The sequence below is a fragment of the Ailuropoda melanoleuca genome, chromosome 9 (assembly GCF_002007445.2).
Source record: "Ailuropoda melanoleuca isolate Jingjing chromosome 9, ASM200744v2, whole genome shotgun sequence".
Lineage (NCBI taxonomy): Eukaryota > Metazoa > Chordata > Mammalia > Carnivora > Ursidae > Ailuropoda > Ailuropoda melanoleuca.
In genome coordinates this window covers 90,918,248-90,938,383 of record NC_048226.1, presented here as the reverse complement: position 1 = coordinate 90,938,383, position 20,136 = coordinate 90,918,248, and the positions used below count along the sequence as shown (strand labels likewise).

Below are 20,136 nucleotides of genomic sequence, written 5' to 3'. Positions count from 1 at the left end.
GACACAGCCCCTGCCCCCAGGGAGCTCACAGGCCACTGAGTGGTTGCAGGTTAAAGAGCTGGTCTCCAGGAGTATGTGCTAAGACAAGAGATTAAGAAAGAGATAATCACGGAGGAGTATTTGGTCCCAGACAGGGGCACTAGTCAGGCTGGAGGGGCTCGGGTGGGAGGTTTTATGGACTCACTGCTGGAGAGGCTAGGGGCTGATCCAAGACTTGAGGAGTTAATTATGCCAAGAAAAAGGGCGAGGGTGTTCCAAGAGGGTGTTCCATCATGGACAGAATTGGTTGAATATAAAATTTGTAGAAAGAGTGGTAAAAATGAAGTGGGGAGAGGGAAACGAGGCTCAGATTTTGGAGCGCCCTTGTATGTTACGAGAAGGAATTTGGTGGGTGTTTTGTTTTTTGTTTTGTTTTGTTTTGTTTTAGTAGCAGGTGAGAGGTAGGTGACGGAGAGGAATTGAAAACCTTAAGCCCACATGGTTTGGCTTCCCAGTGTGAATGAGGTATTCAGGGAGGCCAGGGTGCCAGCATGGAGGCAGAGAAACCAAGGTAGGTGTGCGGATTGAGCGAGTCCATGTGTATCAAATACCTAGAATGGTGCTTGGTACAGTCCCTTTGCCATGTATTTGCTATTGTTCTTGTAATCAGTCAGGATGGTCTAAGTCAGGGGTCAGCAAGTTTTTCAATTCAGAGCTTGATTGTACACGTTAGGCTTTTCGTTAGGCCTGTTTGCAAACACTCAGCTCTGCTGTAGTATGAAGGAGACCATAGCCAATACACAAATAATTGGGCCTGGCTGCATTCCAATAAACTTTGTATAAAAAGCCCCAGCCCAGGGGCATCTGCGTGGCTCAGTTGGTCAAGTGTCTGACTCTTTTTTTTTTTTTTTTTTATTTTATTTTATTTTTATTTTATTATATTATGTTAATCACCATACAGTACATCCCCTGATTCTGATGTAAAGTTTGATGCTTCGTTAGTTGCGTATAACACCCAGTGCACCATGCAATATGTGCCCTCCTTACTACCCACCACCAGTCCATCCCCTTCCCCCACCCCCTCCCCTCTGAAGTCCCCAGTTTGTTTCCCATAGTCCATAGTCTCTCATGTTTCATTCCCCCCTCTGATTACCCCCCCTCCATCCCCCCCTTCCCCCACCGATCCTCCCAGTTCTTATGTTCCATAGATGAGAGAAATCATATGATAATTGTCTTTCTCTGCTTGACTTATTTCACTTAGCATTATCTCCTCCAGTGCCGTCCATGTTGCAGCAAATGTTGAGAATTCGTTCTTTCTGATAGCTGAGTAATATTCCATTGTATATATGGACCACAGCTTCTTAATCCAGTCATCTGTTGAAGGGCATCTCGGCTCCTTCCATGATTTGGCTATTGTGGACAATGCAGCTATGAACATTGGGGTGCATATGGCCCTTCTCTTTACTACGTCTGTATCTTTGGGGTAAACACCCAGTAGTGCAATGGCTGGGTCATAGGGTAGTTCAATTTTTAACTTTTTAAGGGACCTCCACACTGTTTTCCAGAGTGGCTGTACCAACTTGCATTCCCACCAACAATGTAGGAGGGATCCCCTTTCTCCACATCCTCTCCAACAATTGTTGTTTCTTGCCTTGTCTATCTTTGCCATTCTAACTGGCGTAAGGTGGTATCTCAGTGTGGTTTTGATTTGAATTTCCCTGATGGCTAATGATTTTGAACATTTTTTCATGTGTCTGTTAGCCATTTGTATGTCTTCATTGGAAAAGTGTCTGTTCATATCTTCTGCCCATTTTATGATTTGTTTATTTGTTTCTCGTGTATTGAGTTTGAGAAGTTCTTTGTAGATCTTGGATACCAGTCCTTTATCTGTGGTGTCCTTTGCAAATATATTCTCCCATTCTGTGGGCTGTCTCTTAGTTTTTTTGACTGTTTCCTTGGCTGTGCAGAAGCTCTTTATCCTGATAAAGTCCCATAAGTTCATTTTATCTTTTATTTCTCTTGCCTTTGGCGATGTGTCGTGAAAAAGGTTGCTCTGGCCGATGTCATAGAAGTTGTTGCCTATGTTCTCTTCTAGAATTTTGATGGATTCCTGTCTCACATTGAGGTCTTTCATCCATTTGGCAAGTGTCTGACTCTTGATAATAGCTCGGGTCGTGATCTCAGGGTCATGGGGTTGAGCCCACTTTGGGCTCCAAGCTCAGTGCAGAATCTGCTTGAGGATTCTCTATCTCTTCCTCTGCCCCTCCCCTGCTTGTACTCTCTCTCTCTCTAAAAAAAAAAAAAAATCCGTGGCCCATAGACTCTATTTTGCCCACCCTTGGTCTAGGGTACGTTGCAGTTACAATCCCCAAGCTTGAGGGGTTTATAAGGGTTTACTCTTACTCTAAAATTTTCCATCAGAATGGGTTAGGTGACGCTGCATTAACCAACAGCTCCAGAAATCTCGGTGGGTTATAAAAACAAGGATGTCCTTCTTGCTCACAGTCCATGCCTACTCTGACTGGGCTTGGAGCTCCATCCACTCCAGGCCTCCTCACACTGAGACCCAGGCTGATAAAGCAGCCGAATGTTTCCAGTCTCTGAGGGCGAAGGAGGGAGAACTTTTAAAGGTCCTACAGCAGCAATGAAGTGATTGTTCCTAGAACTGCACATAGCTTGTCCATTTACAACTCACTGGCAGGCTCTGTGCACATGGGCCCACCCGGTCACAAGGGGCCCAGACAGTACAGTCTCCGTGTGCAATCCTACCACGTGCCCAGGAAGCAGGCAGCTGGAACTATCTGGAAAGCATCGCTGATGATTTCCACATTATTATTACTTACTTCTCAGCTTCCAAGTCAATATGCTATAGTTCTGGCCATACGGGGAAAGAGACATCCTCTCAGTATAATGCCAAATTCTTGAGGAAGAGAATCTAATTGGCTCAGCTTGAGTTAGAGGCCCATTGGTGGTCCCATTCGCTGAGGCAGGGATAGGGTGTCATAGTGTACAAATACAGTTGGTGGGAGCCCATTGTTTGGTTGGGGGGTGGTGGAGAAAGTTAAAGGAGCTATTTTAAGTGGGACAAGTTATTATAATTAAAAATATGTATATTATATATTAATATAATTTATTTAATATAATATAATTTAATATATTAAGTATATATTAAATATACACACATATACACACACACATATGTGTACATATATATATATATATATATTTTTTTTTTTAAAGTAGGCTTCATGGGGCGCCTGGGTGGCACAGTGGTTAAGCGTCTGCCTTTGGCCCAGGGCGTGATCCCGGCTTTATGGGATTGAGCCCCACATCAGGCTCCTCTGCTGTGGGCCTGCTTCTTCCTCTCCCACTCACCCTGCTTGTGTTCCTTCTCTCTCTGGCTGTCTCTATCTCTGTCAAATAAATAAATAAAATATTTAAAAAAAATAAGATAGGCTTCATGTCCAGCATGAAACCCAATGTAGGGCTTCAATTCATGACCCTGACATCAAGACCTGAACTGAAATCAAGAGTCAGACGCTTAACTGATTGAGCCACCCAGGTGCCCCAATTTACTAATTTACTATAATATTCACATATCTTAGTAAAGTGCCAGAGAGCATTTCAGCTGTGTGAGAGGACCAGGAGTGGGAAGACAGCGCCATATATAAATGAAAGCAGGGCAGAGCTGGCACACGGCAACGAAGGCTCGAGTCCTGGTTCGGTGGCTTACCAGGTATGTGACTGGTGTAAGATATCTCAAAACCTCTTGGTGCCTTTGTTTCCTTATCTGTTGAACACATACCTTTGTTTTGTTTTGTTTTGTTTTTTTAAAGATTTTATTTAGTTATTTGACAGAGAGAGACAGTCAGCGAGAGAGGGAACACAAGCAGGGGGAGTGGGAGAGGAAGAAGCAGGCTCATAGCGGAGGAGCCTGATGTGGGGCTCAATCCCAGAATGCCGGGATCACGCCCTGAGCCGAAGGCAGACGCTTAACCGCTGTGCCACCCAGGTGCCCCGGAACACATACCTTTGTAAAACGGTAGACAAAGGAGTACAGTTTTCTGAGAAAAATGAGAGGTGATGTTTCAAAGATCCAGGGAGACCACGAGCGTGAAAATGCTTTGCAAATCTTACTCTCCTGAATTGCACAGTGCTGGCTACATGGCTTACTGTTCCCGAGGCCCCGTCTGCTCGTCTTCAACACAGGGATTAAAAGATCCACTGCTTAGAGTGGTGAGGATTTGAAGAAATGAAAACCGGACTCTACGGCATTCAGTCTGGCAATACACCCAGTTAACGAGGGTTCCTATGCCTACTGGTCCGTACCGGGGGCATCTGAATTCATGTGTCTCTTTGGCCTCCAGAAGTGATTCGGCTGATCAGCCTCGTTGAGCATGTTCATTTTTCCTTCTCTCTTGCTGCCATTGACTCCCATGGCTATGATGTGTGTCTTCCAGGAGCTGTGGCATGAACAAGGCTGACCTTCCAAGCAGGTGGCATGCTATGACAGGCCCTGTGAGAGGCACCATGCCCCAGACTGCCTCCGCCACTGGTCTGTCTGGGATTCTCATCCACTGTCTCGTGAATCAGGCACCCACTGAGGCATTGTTTCCAGAGGAACCGTAGGCAAGCACACGTTCAATCCATCAGCCCAGGGAGGAGATGAGATTTCTGACCACCTGCTCTGGGTGGGATCGCAGGGAAGGGAATACAGGGCAGATGGAGGGGGCTGTGCATTGGCGTTACCTGAAGAGTTAAAAAAAAAATCCTAGTGCTTGGGATCTGCCTGCAGAAATTCTGATTTAATATGTTTGCAGTGTGGCCTAGTTTGGGGGATATTTAAAAACTCCCCAGATTATTCTCACACCCAGCCACTGGTTGAGAGCACAGGGAATTGTGAGAGAGGGCAGATCTGCGTGGGAAACTGTGATAGGACCTCTGGCAGACAGGAAGGGACAGATGAGGTGCCAGGTGTTTTGAAAGAGGGAGTATGAGAGGAAAGAAGAGGGAGAAGATGGGGAGGCCAATTTTTACCAAGCTTAATCTAAGCGTATAAGCTGTTTTGCAATTGGGCTTGAAGAAGTGGCGGCAGGGGAGGGGCGGGGGTTATTCTCCTAGTGCCTCTGTCATGGCTAATTTTATGTGCCAGCTCGGCTGGGCAGCAAAACCCAGATATTTAGTCAAACATTCATCTATGTTTCTCTGAAGGTACTTTTGATGAGATTAACACTTAAATCAGTAGACTTTAAGTAAAGCAGATTGTCCTCCATAATATGGGTGAGCCTCATCCAATCAGTTGAAGACCTAGATAGAAAAAGACTGACCTTCCCAAAGGAAGAAGGAATTCTGCCAGCAGACTGCCTTTGGACTTGACCTCCAGGTCTTCCCTGGGTTCCCAGCCCACCCACCTACTCTGCAGACTTTGCATTTGTCACTTCCCACAAACACATGAGCCAAATTGTTAAAATCTTACTCTCTCAACCTCTCTCTGTGCATAGACACAAAACGTTGGTTTTGTTTCTCTGAAGAACCCAGACTGATACAACCCCGGCGAGGTGGTATTATTAGTTTATTCCATTTTACAGGTGAGAAAGCAGGTTTAGTAACGTGTCTGCCTCTGGGCAAGTGGGGAAGACAGGCTACGAGGCCAGAGAGCTGGCTCTAGTGTCGGCCGGTTCTGCCTTCCAGATTCTTTTTGAGAGACGGTCAGCGTGGTGTCCAGTCATGAAAAGCTAGATGGTTCTGCAGAAATCACTTCTTCCTTCTGAGCCCCGTTGCTTTATCCCCAAAATGAGGGGTACACTCAGGTAGACCCTTTCAACCCTTCTTAACTTGTATCCGCTTGTAGCAAATGCTAGAAGCTGATGCTGGTCCCCTGGGGTTGCACCAATGCCTCTGGGCAGTGATGTGAGTGCCCTCGTCCACTTTGCCTTGTCCCTTGCTGTCTGTCTGCTCCATCTCATCTCCCTGTCTTTGTGGGCTGACCCTCTGGCTCACAGACCTCCTCGGATTCTCAACTCCTATTCATCCCTTCCTCCATGGAGCTCTTCCAGCTGCCACCGCCTGACACATTAGCAATATCAGAAGCTCAGAGTGATTGCTTCCAGCCAAACACTTGCTTGGTTTTGAACATAGTCTCATCTTGCCACACTGGCTGCTGGCACTCTGCTTAAGCTTCTCTGTGTCTGTATGTGTGCATGTGAGTGTGTGCTTGTGAGCATGTGTGTGTGCTCCTTTTCTTTTTGTTTTTTTTAAAGGTTGTGTTCATTTATTTGAGAAAGAGAGCGGGCACAGGAGCAGGGGAGGGGCAGAGGGAAACTCCCCGCTGAACAGGGACTCCGACGCGGGGTTTGATCCCAGGACCCTGAGATCATCACCTGAGCCAAAGGCAGACGCTTCACTGACTGAGCCACCCAGGTCCCCCCTGTGTGCTCCTTTCTAAATAAGTCACCCACATTTTTAATCCTATACATCTCCGAGGAGACCAGCTCTACCCACAGACTTGTAGTGTTTTACCCAAGGCTATAGGCTATTGGTCTATTGTCAGCATTTTCCCCTCTCCACTTGCTATCTGCATGAACTCTGGTAGGTCAAAGTCCAGTACTGGCAATAAAGGGATTGGGGAGCTTGCCTCTGCTTGAGAGGGGCACTAGAGATTCGGGTCAGGTCCACACCCTCTTCCTTATCTCTCATTGTGCTTGTTTCCCTTCTCACCTGACACTTGTTCAGTTTATCAGGCATCTTTTATTTTTAATCAGTTTATTGAGGTATAATTAGCACACAATAAGTGGACATATTTAAAGTGTTCCCTGTTAAGGTTTTCCACATGAGCAGATCCGTGAAAACAGCACCACAATCAAGTGAATGAACACATCCATCACCCCCAAAAGCATCCTGTGCTCCCGTCATCTTCCCTTCTCTCCTTGCCCCCATCCCCACTAAATATTAGTTTGCGTTTTCTAGAATTTCATGTAAATGGAATCAGATCGTGTGAACTCTTGTTTTGGGGAGGGTCTGGCTCTTTTTTATTAGTGTAATTATTTTGAGATTCATCCAGGTGACTGCAGGTTTATTCATTATGATTGATGAGTAGTCTTCCATTGTATGGATAGACCACAATTTGTTCATCTATTCACCATGGATGGGCACATGGTTACTCTTAGTTTCGGGGTTTTGCCAATAAGCCTATACTCATTTATGTAAAAGTCCTTGTACGGACATATATTTTCATTTTTCTTAAAGGTCTAGAAGAGGGGCATCTGGATCATGGGGTAGGTATATATTTGACTTTTAAAGAAACTTCCAAATTGTTTTCCAAAGCAATTGTACCGTATTTCATTCTCACTGGCGGTGTGCAAGAAAGAGGTCTGGTGGTTCAGATCCTAGGCAGTCCTCTGGCGGGGGTGGGGGTGGTGATGTGTACGAATGAGCCCTGCTTTGTGCCCCCCCATACTACTATAGCCAGGTGAAAGAAAACTAAAAGACAGGTCAAAACCGATGTTGAAGGAGAAAGAAATGCATTTGAAATGCACCAGGAGAGGAGGACACGGCAGATGGGAGAGCAGGGGTGGAGCCGGTGGTGAGGGTGGGAGTGTGGCTATGATGGGCCCAGGACACATGCCACTCTGGGATTCCGGCAACCTGGAGTGACCCCGAAAGTCTGGGACAAGTAGTCTTTTTACAATGTTGCTATTGTCCCATTTTGAATAATATTGCTGGGAGGATGGCAGGTAGGGTGAAGCCTTAAAATGTGGTCTCTGTCGATGTGGCTTTGATTTCTCCACTCATTGGAAAGTTCCTGAAGGGGTCACTTCCATTGTCGCTTATACTGGACTGCCTTTTAAGGAAGGACATGATAAGCTTGTCTAATTTTCCCAAATTTGGGGAAGGACTGAATTTTCACCCTCATACCCTTCAGAGCCTCCTGGTGAGTGAGTCCCTCCGTATCCCATCGCCTGCCTCCCTGCCTGATTGGTTGCAAGCCTGGTCTGGGGTACAGGGGGTCTTTCAAGTGAGACGAGGCTCCCTGCGAGTGGGAACCCCATCTGTGCTCCCCATCTGTACCCCCAGCAATAAGCCCAGTGCCTGTGTTGGTTGTTGCCCAAAGATATTTTTACAGCCACACCAGCTGCCGAGGGAAGCCTGCTCTGGATGCTGAAGTCTTCCCTGGGGATGCTTTGCTTGCTGGTTCTAGGGGAGATTCGGATGAAGGGAAGAAAGCCAATGGTGCCAGATCCCCACTGTGTGCCGGGCATTGTGAGTCAGCCCATAGGTCATTCTGTGTACTCCGCATCATGATTCTACAGCAAAGGACTTGTTACTTCATCTGCTGTTACTGAGGCAATGGGAGCTCTGAGCGCTTAGGACACTCACCCAATGCCACACAGCAGAATGGAGATCTGGACTCGTACTTTCCCTGATACTTTAAAGCCCCTCCATCCGTATCCCAGATGTGCTGAGATCATTGCCTTGAAAGATACGTAGCTCTCGGGCATGAAGCACTCCCTTCGTGGCAGGCTCTGGGGAACAATGAGTGATTTGGGAGAGAAGCTGCAAGGGGGGGAGGGTTGGGCGGTGGGGAAGGGCACAAGGATGAGGAGAGAGGCCAGAACGGGCCTTGAAGGAGTTATGCCCCAGGCTAAGGAACATGTGTTTACCCTGTGGGTGGTGGAAAACAGCAGAAGGTTTGTGTTCAAATGAAGAACAGGATTGGCCTTAGAGCACCCGGCCGCAGTGGGCAGAAGACAGGGGCAGGGCCGGAAGCAGGAGCCGCAGTTCAAACACCACCAGAGACGGAGCAAAGATGTGGTGATGAGGTGCCTATGGGATCGAGCCCTTATGCGCAGACGTTGTGTGAAATGTGCTCCGTGTGCTCACTCAGGTAGTAAGTGCTCAGAACTACTTTACCCAGTAAGTGCTACTGTCACCCCCACTTTCCAGGTGAGGAAACTGAGGCACAGAGAGACTGAGTCACAACCATCGCTCTCATGATAGGACACGCCCAGAAGAGATGCGTCCTCTCACTCTGGCTCTTACAGCCAGTGGATGATGGCATTTGAACTTACATATTCTGGATCCAAAGCTGGATCCTTTTTTTTTTTATGATTTATTTATTTATTTGAGAGAGAGAGAGAGAGAATCCTCAAGCAGACTCCCCACTGAGCATGGAGCCCGATGTGGGGTTCGATCCCAGGACCCTGGGATCATGACCTGAGCCAGAATCAGGAGTCGGACGTGTAACTGACTGTGCCACCCAGGCGCCCCCAAAGCTGGCACCCTTAACCTCTGTGCCTTGTGCACTTGTCATCTCACTGACCAGATCGCATCGGATCACAGACCTCCAGGGAGGGAAGACATCTTTGCGGGGGTGAAGACCACCCCCTGCCCCTCCACAGCCCCAGCCAGGTGTTCAACTGTCTCCTGTGCCGTCTGCTTAAACACTTGTAGTGACGAGGGCCTCCTGCCCCTGCCCAGGCATCCAGGGACACGTGTGGCACTAGCATTATGGGAATTTTATCCTGTTTGTCGAGCTCAGGCGAATGTGGCCCAGTACTTCTGGTGCTTTCTCTGAGCCTTGGCTGGTCCCCAAGACAGCACCTGAGGGTGTGAGCTGTGGCTGCTGGGACAACCTGGGACAAAGTCCGCTAGGGACTCCCTGGCGCGTTCTTTGCACGTAAATCATCACGAGGTGGCCGCCCGTGCTAATTGGCTGCATTTGAACTATAACAACGTTCAAACCCAGCAAGACAATTAAAACTGAAAATGATCAGCTGGGATTAAAAGGATTCAAAGGGTAATTGCTTCATAACAAGCTGCACTGCTACACGTAGCAGGAAGGGTTGACGGGACTGGAATTAATTATATTGGAATACTTGTTTATTTTTATAGAGCTTTTTAAAATCATTTGGATTGGCCAAGTTTTGCCTTTCCCCAATATTCTGGGCTTTGGGTATATCTGCCAAGTGCGGTTACTGCTGTTCTTGGAAACCACGAAGGCATGAAAACACACTCGCCATTTATCAGCAAGATCAATCCTTTTATTGCCTCTGTAATAATGATCCCTACATCTGTATAGCACTTGTAACGTTTTCAAAATGCTTTTACGTACGTTATCTCACTCGGCCTTCATAACGACTCCGAGATGGCTCAGCACTGGAATTCCCAGTTGGAGGTGATGACACAAAGGCAGGGGGAAGAGCCACTCAGCAGACCAGTAGGACAGCTGCGACTGGAGTCCCGGCTGCCTGCCTCTCCTCTGTGCTGTTTGTCCTAGCGGACTAGAAAAGACGCATCCACTGTGCCAGGTGGGCAAGGCTTACCCTGCCATCAAGGAGAAGAGGGAAAGTCATTGTGGAGGTTCAAGTGGAAGTTGAAACTCATTAATGAATCAGCCGTTTAAACTGAGAGACATTAAAAGAGGTCATCGATCAGGTAGAAGAGATGCTTTTGGCAATGAGGTTGCTGTAGGAGGGCCAAAGCCAGGAACTTTGGTTTGGAGTTAGCAGCCCTGGGTTTGTGCTCTCCTTCGTCCCTTGCCCCAGGGCGGGTGGGGGAGGAGGTCCTGTATCTTGTCACATGACTCTTCCTCTGCAATCTCAGTTTTCTCTTCTGTACAATGGGTCTAACTATGACCTTCACCAGCGTGATGGTGAAGGTCAAATGACAAATGGCATGTGCCAGAGCCAGACCAACGCAAGCTCCTTTTGTCCCTGGCATTTTTCTGTCTGATGCCCCTATTTTAACTGACTGTGACAGAATAGACAACAAAAACCCGGCTGCTTTTGCGAGCTGCTTTTCAAAAGACTTTATTCCCTATATTTTAAAGTGTGTTTTATTTTTTTTTTTTTAAGATTTTATTTATTTTTTGACAGAGAGAGAGAGACCAAGAGAGAAGGAACACAAGCAGGAAGAGTGGGAGAGGGGAAAGCAGGCTCCCCACTGAGCAAGGAGGCCGATGCAGGGCTTGATCCCAGGACCTTGGGATCATGACCTGAGCTGAAGGCAGACGCTTAACAACTGAGCCACCCAGGCCCCCCTTAAAGTGTGTTTTAAAGTATGTTTCCCAATAGTTCTACGATAATTTGTTTATCCATCCACTTTTTAATGATTGTTTCCAGTTTGGGACTATTATAAAGTAAGCTGCAATGTACAAGTTTTTGAATGGATATATGCTATGGAAATATGCTGTCATTTTGCCATGTAAATGCCTAGGAGTGGAATGAATGAGGTGGTAAATATGTATTTACCTTTTAAAAACCCATCTCTATTTTATTTTATTTTATTTTTGTCTCTTTTGATTTTTTAATTGATCACCTATTGTCTCCTACTAGTCACTGGACACCACTTTCCTCAGGAATTTATTCAGCTGTTGGTATAAATGACACATAGGCACCAACTAATATGAAAAGCATTGCATTCCTCATCTAGTAAGGTTTCCCCAAGAATAAAGGACTCAATAAATGTTTATTAGAAAGAAAAAAAATAAAGTATGTTTTCCAACTATAACAGGAGGAGTTACTAGCATTTCAAAATTTAAGAGAAACGGGCAGGAAAATGCTTCTGGGTAAGCACGAGGTGAACCAGCTACTGTAAACCAAACAGCACCTAAGAGATGTGCCTTCTATTTCTGGTGCTCGTACTACTTGCAGCTTTTGGTGACAACCCTGCCCAGGTTGGCCAGCCCTAATGCTTGTTCTGGGGCTGGAGTTTTCCAGAACTCATGAATGTAAAGCCGCAGGATATAGGAGGGCCACCTCCAGATTTTGCAGCCCAGTAAAAGACTGTTTTTGTGCAGTGCACTATGGATTAACCCCTACCAGACAGGGTGGTTCTAGGCGTTGTACAGCGCATGCAAAAATAAGCAGGAGTCAGCTTGTTTCCCAGTAGGTGCTTAGAATCTAGTTGGGCAAAGAAGATGGACACACGTGAAGTGCTTAGAATATTTGACTCTCATGGAGCTCTTGCCTTGTGTCAGGAACGAGGCTGGGCCTGCTGTAAGTGTTACCTCTTTTCACCCGATGAGATAAGCACTGTTGCTCTTACCCCTGTCTTATAGCACAGGAAGCCAAAATTTAGAGGGTTTTCGGGCCTTTCCAGAGACAACTCAATCCATCTGCCTCCAAGGACCCTCCTCATACCACTACCGATGCTACCAAGCTCGATGAATGGGCGCCCTAACCAGCCCCGAATCTGGGTTCGTGGTCCAAAATATCATTAACCAAAGTGAAAACAGTTTGCTTACAAAAGAATTCACCTTAAGGAAAGGTGATGAGGTGACAAGGGATGAATGGCAGTGACTTCTGGGGTATGACTGGCCTGGCTTTGAATCTTGGACCCATCACTTACAGCTGCGACTTGATGAGCTGCCTTGGAACTCCGTCTTGACATCTCTGTGACAGAGGGAGAATGTTCGTACGTTAAACAAGCCGACCTTTGGAAAGCACCCGGCACAGGGGGACCAATACGTGGCTCCTTCATTCTGCCTCCCATTTAATAGCTGCTTACCAGCAGCCCTTGACCTTGAGCCCCATGCTCTGCCCCAGGCTGCCTTATCCACCCTCTCTTTGTAGAGTTTATACACTAGGTGTCCTGCTCACCTGCTTTGAAGCTTAGCAGCTTCTGGCTTCCCTCCTCCCATCCCTGGTGTGTTCTCGGTCTGGGAAAGATTCTGCATGCCCACCTTATGCACAGTCATTGATGGAGTCCAGCTTCCAACCTTGACAGTGGCCCTTAGAACAGGGAAGTGTGTTTACAGTTCACAAATGTGTTTGAATTCCCTGGACCTGATGTCAGAAAAACCAGAACTTCACCAAGACCTCCAGCAGCCCAGACTGGCCCCACGGGATGCTGTTGCTGGCAGGAAGTCTGTCCTTCAGCCAAGCTGAGCCCCGGGAGGATGGGACCCAGCCGAAGTCAGAACCGCCTGTGAATAGATGCTGAGATTTTTTTGCAAATGTTTTTCTATCCTAAATGCAGCTCCATGCACATTCTTGTGTGCCCGCGGGAGTGTCTCTGGGGGTAGACATCTTGGAGAGATATCATCAGCTCCTAGACGTACACACCTTCAAGTTGACCTAGTGCTGCTGAATGGCTCCCAGACTGGTTGCAAAAATTCACACTCCTTCAGAATCGATGACAATTCTGTTTCTTCGTGATCTGTCTGCTCTTGGTATTGTCTGACTTAAATTTTTACAAATCGTTATTGTGAAATGACGTACCCTTGTTGGTTCAATTTGTATTTCCCAGGCTACTCATGAAGGCAAACATCTTTACATGAGCTTTTTTTTTTTAGATTTATTTATTTATTATTTTAGAGAACTAGAGTGCCCATAAATGGGGGAAGGGCAGAGAGAGAATGCAAAGCCCAACGTGGGGTTTGAACTCATGACCCTGAGATCACGACCTGAGCTGAAATCAAGAGTCCAATGCTTAACCCACTGAGCCACCCAGGACCCCCCACATATGCTTTTTGACCAGTTGTGTTCCCATTGTCTTTTCCAACTTTTTGCTCATTTTTTAAATTGGGTTGTCTATTGTTTTCCTATGAATTGCCTAGGAGTCCTTCCCAGCTTGTAGACCCCTGACTTCTCACTGTACAGTCACACCATGTTCCTGTGTCTCTTCCTCATTTCACAAGGACACTAATCCCATCATGGGGGCCCTGACCTCATCGAAACCTAATCACCTCCCAAAGGCTCCACCTCCGAGTACCATCACACTGGGGCTCAGGGTTTTGACAGATGAATTTGGGGTGAGACACAGACCTTCAGTCCATAGCAAATAAATGTACAGGGAGGGTCTGTGTGCCCAACACCAGGATCCCCCCATGGGAATGTCTTGCCCAGCTATAGTTCAGGATCACAGCCGGGAAGGTAACATTGGTTCAGTCACAGAGTTCGTTCAGATTTCATGAGCTTGCCCTCTTGTGTGTGTGTGTGTGTGTGTGTGTGGTTTTATGCCGTTGTAGCATATATAGATTGGATTAAACTGCCACCGCGGTCCAGACACAGAGCTCCCTCACCGTCACCCACTCCTGCCTAATATCCATTCTAGCCTGTGATTTTCATTTGAAGCATCTTAAAGACAGAGCTGGCTAAACCCATTCTCTGTTTCTCTGGATGACATCAAAAGAGTGAATTAAAATCCACAAAGTTGCAGGGCACCTGGGTGGCTCAGTCGGTTACCCATCTGTCTTCCACTCAAATCATGATCTCAGGGTCCTGGGATCCAGCCCCCAGTTGGTCTCCCTGCCCAGTGGGGAGGCTGCTTCTCCCTGTCCCTCTGCCCTTCCCCCTGGCTTGTGTGCTCTCACTCTCTCTCTCTCTCAAATAAATATATAAAATCTTAAAAAAAAATGCACAAAGTTTCATCTGCATGCAGGATACGAGTGCGAGCGAGCACACCCTCCCGGCTGTGGCCCCCTGGCTCTGAGGCATGGCTCCACTCCTCACTAGCTGGGCAACCCTTACTCCCCTCTTAGGGCCCCGTGCAGAGAAGGGGGCGACACGGCTTGCCAGGAGGGGCTGCCGTGTTGTACGGCGGCCAATAAGCTCCTAGGGAGTGATAGTTACTATAATTGAGGTTTTCTCCTTCGGCATCACCCGCATTACCCGGATTGCCCGGATTGCCTTCCACATGAATGGAAGTCACGGCTGTTCGGGCCCCCTCGCGCCAGGCCAGCGAATGAGAACCCTGCGGAGGACGCCCTCTATTTCCTTTCAGGCTTCCTCCTCCACGTTGCTCCCCAGCAGGAGTGGTGGCTGGGTGGGGCGGGGGCGGCCTCCTAAACTCATTAGCTGGGCTCTCCCACCTTCCCCCTTCCCGCGTGTTTCACACGGTCCCGTTTCACAGGCAGCTTGCCAGGGAAGCCGCTGGCCTCCGCCGTCTGGCTGGGCCAAGCGGGCCTGTGCCAGCACTGACGTGCTGGGTGCCCTTTTCAGAGGAGCACCGCGGCGCCGTGGCTCCCGATCTTCGCAGGGAGGGCTGCGCTGGGGAGAGCCGAGAGCATCCTTCCTGGGGGAGCAGCTATTCCGGGCATCTCATTAGCATAATCTCAGGAATTAATGGCTTGATTGATGGTCCACTTTTCCCCACCGTTTTCTATAAATGATAATGTATTAAAACGAGATGGAGGAAAGAAAACATGACACGACATATATTATTTAGGTGTTTGCAGAGAGGCTGACGCAGAAACACACACGATTTATCAACAGTCATTTTTTGCACGGTGTTCTGAGCCCCAAGCCTCCAAGATGTGGAATTAATTTCATAGCAGGTGATTCGAGGCTATTTCGCATGGGCCATCTGTCGCTTCTCCACCTACCTTTCTGCTGTTACAATAATTAATCATTTCAGTGACTGCCTTGGCCCCAGAAAGTCCATTCTGGCTGAGAGCTCTGTAAGGGTGGGTAGCGCTGGAGAATTTGTTTCGAAGCCGTGGGTTTCCATGAAGTAGGTGTGTTCAAATATTTTTCTCACTCGCTTTTATCTGTCCACACCGGTGACCCCACCGCTGAGGGCTGCTTCGGAGAATGTTAGATTGTTGTTGCTGAAACTGTTCCTGTTCTTCCTTTGCAGTTGCAGAAACCGAATTCAGAGAGGTTGCTTGAATTGTCCTGGGTCACACAGCAAACCTGAGAGAGCTGGGACAAGAACCCAGACCTGTCAGCTTTTCCTGCCTTGGTCTGAAGTGGTTCTTCCATGGAAAGGAATGTCACCAGAAGTAAGATAGTCCTAGGAACCCAAGGGGTAAGCTCAGTGTGGGACATTTGGGGCACCATCAAATTAAGTGCTACAACTCAATGACTTATTCATCCCAGAAATCAAATATCATGGTGCTATAAGGCGAGATTCATGTTAGGAAAAAAAATCAGCTCTTTGAAGGAATGTGAGTGACTGGTCTACCGTGCTTGGTTTAACAGCAGAAGAGATAAAATGCTAAGCTGTTTCATTGTCCGAGATGCATTCACCTACTGACGTTTATTGATTTATTAATGACACAAATAGTTACTGATTGACTATTTATGCCAGGCCCTGGGCTAGGTGCTGGAAACGCAGTGATGAAGTTCTAACACACACGGAACTGATATTTTAGTGGATGGACATACAATGAAGAATTAAACACAAATTGGATGCCGCTTCACAAGAGGTAAATGCGGGGCAGAGGCCGGGAAGACCTGGCACCTACTTCCTATGCGTGAGGGTGCATTTAGCTGGGATGGTCGCAGAAGCCCCTGGGAGAAAACCACCTTTGTGATTGGACCGGGAGGGATGGGAGCCATGCACACGGCTGTGGGAAGGAGAGGGTTTCAGGCAGCGGTGGCTGCATCACAAAGGTGATGGAAGGACGATCAGCGGGGCCGAGATGGCGTCAGGGATGGGGAGGCTGCCCCCGAAGAGGGTGAGAGAGCCAAGTGGGAGGCAGGCTGTTCGAGTCTTTCCTCACGGGTCATGGTGCAGAGTCTGCATTTGGCTAGAGGGAAGCTATGGGAGGGGTTGTAGCTCCTTGCTCCCGGTGTTTCCCCAACATCACCAGTGACTGGGGATTAGCCAGGGTCAAATAAACATCTGCTGAATGATGAAGAATGGGGAGGTGGGTGCACAGAGCCCAGAAATCAAAGGGCCAGAGCTTGGGTAGACAGGATCAGCACGGGATAAGAAGCACTGGGGGGTGAGCATAGGTTTTGCTTGGTTTCAGCGGCTGGACCAGCTTGGCCGCAAGGGAGCCGCATGTCAGGCTGGAGACATCCCCTGGGGGTCAATTGAGAAGAGCCTTGAATGCCACCATCATTAACTGCTGAGACCTTTAAGTGGCTGAGCTAGCAGTCACAGAGGCTCTGGAAGAGACCTGCTTTTCCAAGACAAAGATTATAATTGGTTATTGATGTCCTATTTGTATGCTAATGTTGCTCAATAAAGTAGCTAAACCATAATTAACGCTCTGGCTTCCTCTAAAAAAAGCCCCCTGAAAGGTCAATGGATTTCATATAATAAATTATTAAATAATGGGAAACACAGGAAGTTTGGCTTCTTGGCTCTAATCTTTTCAGGTTTTATTAACCATCATTTATTAAAAGTACTGACAATGTTTACATTTTGCTACTGCCAGCTCCAGAAATTTTTGGAGTTGGAATCAGTGTTGAGTGGAAAAATATATTGTTTGCCAGACTTCATCTGTTTGGAGATCAAGACAGCATTACCTCTGTGATCTGACTTCTCATCGCCGTGTGTCAATGCGAAGTCAAATAGTGCGGCCACGCCTTGGCAGGCCTTCTGCTGTATGGAGACCGTGATGAATAGCTCTGTGATGCCAGTTCGATTTATTTGGTAATCGCGAAAATACACCAGGACCCTCTGTGGATAAAATCCTTACTCCTGTCTCACAGATTCTGCCAGAGGGAAGATCTCACTCGTAAGGAATGAGCAGGACAAGAAGAGACCAATGAGCTTGGGCTCTAGGGTCACACTGTCTGGGTTTGAACCCCCGCTTGACCTCTCAGTAGCCGTGGACCTTGGATTTACCTCTTCCGTGACTCATTATTTTACCGAACTAGAAGAGAGGGGTGTGAGTGATATGTAGAGCCCAGAGGTGTGGTGACTAAGAAAAGGCACAGAAAATGCTCTGGACAGAGCCTGGCAAATAGATTTCCAATGAGCATTAGACATCATCATTATTACAGTCTACTGAGGCTGAGACAAGAATTTCAATACAGGGTGAATAGAATCAATATTAGAAATGTTTCCCCACGAAGGATATGAGGACCTTTGGATTTTAGCCCTCTTTCTGAATGATGGGATTTTGGCAAATTTCCGGCCTTAATTTCCCCATTTCATGTTTGAGCCTGAGACATCAAAGATGTTTGCCACACCCAAGGACTCACTCCCTGGGAATGCAGAGTACTTTACATAGAATCATCATTCAACAATCAGATGATTGATGATCAGCTTCCAAAAAATACACTGCGATGATGAAAGAATCCCACATAATCCCAGCATCTTAATACAGCAACCCTAACTCTGTATGAACTTTTCTTCTGGTCTTTTTTCCCCCCCTGTCACGTTTTCAAGTGCAGTTTCAGCTGTAATTCCAATCAAAGGACACACACTGTGATTTTTTGGGGACCATAGAGTCAAATATTAAACATAATCTCAGTTCAGAACACACTCTGATTTTTTCCAAGCCCATCGAATTTTGCGTCTCGTGTTCCGTTTGAATTCAGCACTACATAAGTGTTTTGACGTTGCTGCTTGGTTTTAACAAACCCGAGTATCATGGATGTTGCTGTTGAAGGTATGAGTTGGCTGGCTTTGCATCTGTCAAACACTGTACATTCCGATGTATTTCCAATTATGTAAATTTCTCAAGAGTAAAGGAGTAAGTGAAGCAGGCGGAGTCCATGTCAGCAAGGTCTCAGATGCTAGTGAGCCCTTCTCTTGGCCTTGGCCATGAAAAGAATGTCAGAGAAGCATTACTCGGATCGTCATGGCTGGCTGGCTGGACCCAGGTCTTCACCATTTTAGATGCCCCCATGCATGCTTGGTGGCATTGGTGATACTGCAGGCATCCTGTGAGAATGATCATTTTTAAAAAAATTAATAAACTATGTTTAAGGGCAGTTTTAGATCTCTAGAACAGTTGAGCAGAAAGTAGAGCCTTCCTTATACCTCCCCAATCCCACCCACAGTATTTCCTGTTGTTAACATCTTGCATTCATTTGGTATATTTGTAACAATTGAAGAACCAATATCGATACAGTACTGTTAGCTGAAGCCCGTAGACTACGTTAGGGTTCACCCTTGGTGTTGTACATTTCGCAGTTTAGACAAATGTATAATGAATGACATATATCAGCTTTACAGGATTATACAGAATCGTTTTACTGCCCTAAAAATCCTCTGGGCTCCGTCTAAGTCCCCCTGCCTCTGTTCCCCTCAGGTCCATGGCCGCCACTGGCCTTCTGCTGTCTCCACAGCTTTGCCTTTTCCAGAATGTCAAACGGCCAGGACCATGCAGTATGTAGCTTCTCTAGACCGGCTTTTTTTTTTTTTTCCTGGCAAAACTCATTTAAGGTTCCTCCATATCTTTTCACGATTTGATAGCTCGTTCATTTTTCTCTCCAAGTACTAGTTCACTGTATGGATATACCACAATTTATTCGTGTATAAAAGGACAACTTGGTTGTTTCCATGTGTTGGCAACGATGAATAAAGCTGCTATAATATGTGTGTAGATTTTCGTGTGAACTAAGTTTTCAACACAGTTGAGTAAATAACAAGGAGCACAACTGCTGGATTGTATGTTAAAATTTTTGCTTTTTTATTTTTTGACTTAAAAAAGCCTAGGCACCCTTTAAGAGTTCTCTACAACATTATACAAGAACAATTACACTTGAAACATTTCAGTGTGTTGGAAAGGAGGGTCTGGTGGTAAAGGTGTTCGTTCCTACCTCCTTGCAACGGTACATAAGGGGACAGTCTGGCGTGTACACACCATAAAAACTTTCCAGATCCAGATACTTCAGTACACAATATTTTGAACTCCATGACGTTAATAAACTTTGGCCATTCTGCCATCCAACCAGCTACAAAATTTTCTCTGTAGGTAAGGAGCACCCTTTATTACATATGTGAAAAATGAATAAAAATCCATATAAAATAGGGGCACCTGGGTGGTAAAGTCTGTTAAAGTGTCTGACTCTTAGTCTCAGCTCAGGTTGTGATCTCAGCATTGTAGATCGAGCCCTGTGTCAGACTCCGCACTCAGCATGGTGTCTGCTTAAGACTTTCTCTCCTTCTGCCCCTCCCCCTCAAATAAATAAATAAATCTTTAAAGAATCCATATAAAATAAATATTCAAATAGAAGTTAGAGAAGTGTGACCCACACCTCATTTTACCTCATTTGATTATCTTCAGAGAGAAATCAGTGTGATGAACACTAACATTTCCGTGACTTGGTTTTAACAAATACTGAGGTTTTGCTAGCGCTGTTTTATCCATTTCTCAGTTTTTTGCTTCATTTTCTTTAAAAGATTTTATTTATTTATTTGACAGAGAGAGACAGTGAGAGAGGGAACACAAGCAGGGGGAGTGGGAGAGGAAGAAGCAGGCTCCCAGCGGAGCACGGAGCCCCATGTGGGACTCGATCCCAGGACTCT

General features: G+C 46.7%; 1 long non-coding RNA gene across 2 annotated transcripts in view; it reads left to right on the top strand.

Moving 5' to 3' along the window:
* LOC117803819 overlaps window positions 1–19,302 on the top strand; it is a 37,486-nt gene extending 18,184 nt beyond the window's left edge. The window contains exons 3-5 of one of the 2 annotated variants that reach the window (XR_004627920.1): window positions 15,559–15,729; window positions 16,012–16,129; window positions 17,148–19,302. This is a non-coding gene — a long non-coding RNA (uncharacterized LOC117803819). Of the gene's footprint in view, window positions 1–15,558; window positions 16,130–17,147 lie in introns of both variants that reach the window. The other variant, XR_004627919.1, reaches the window with a different exon arrangement.
* Window positions 19,303–20,136: the final 834 nt, after the last annotated feature.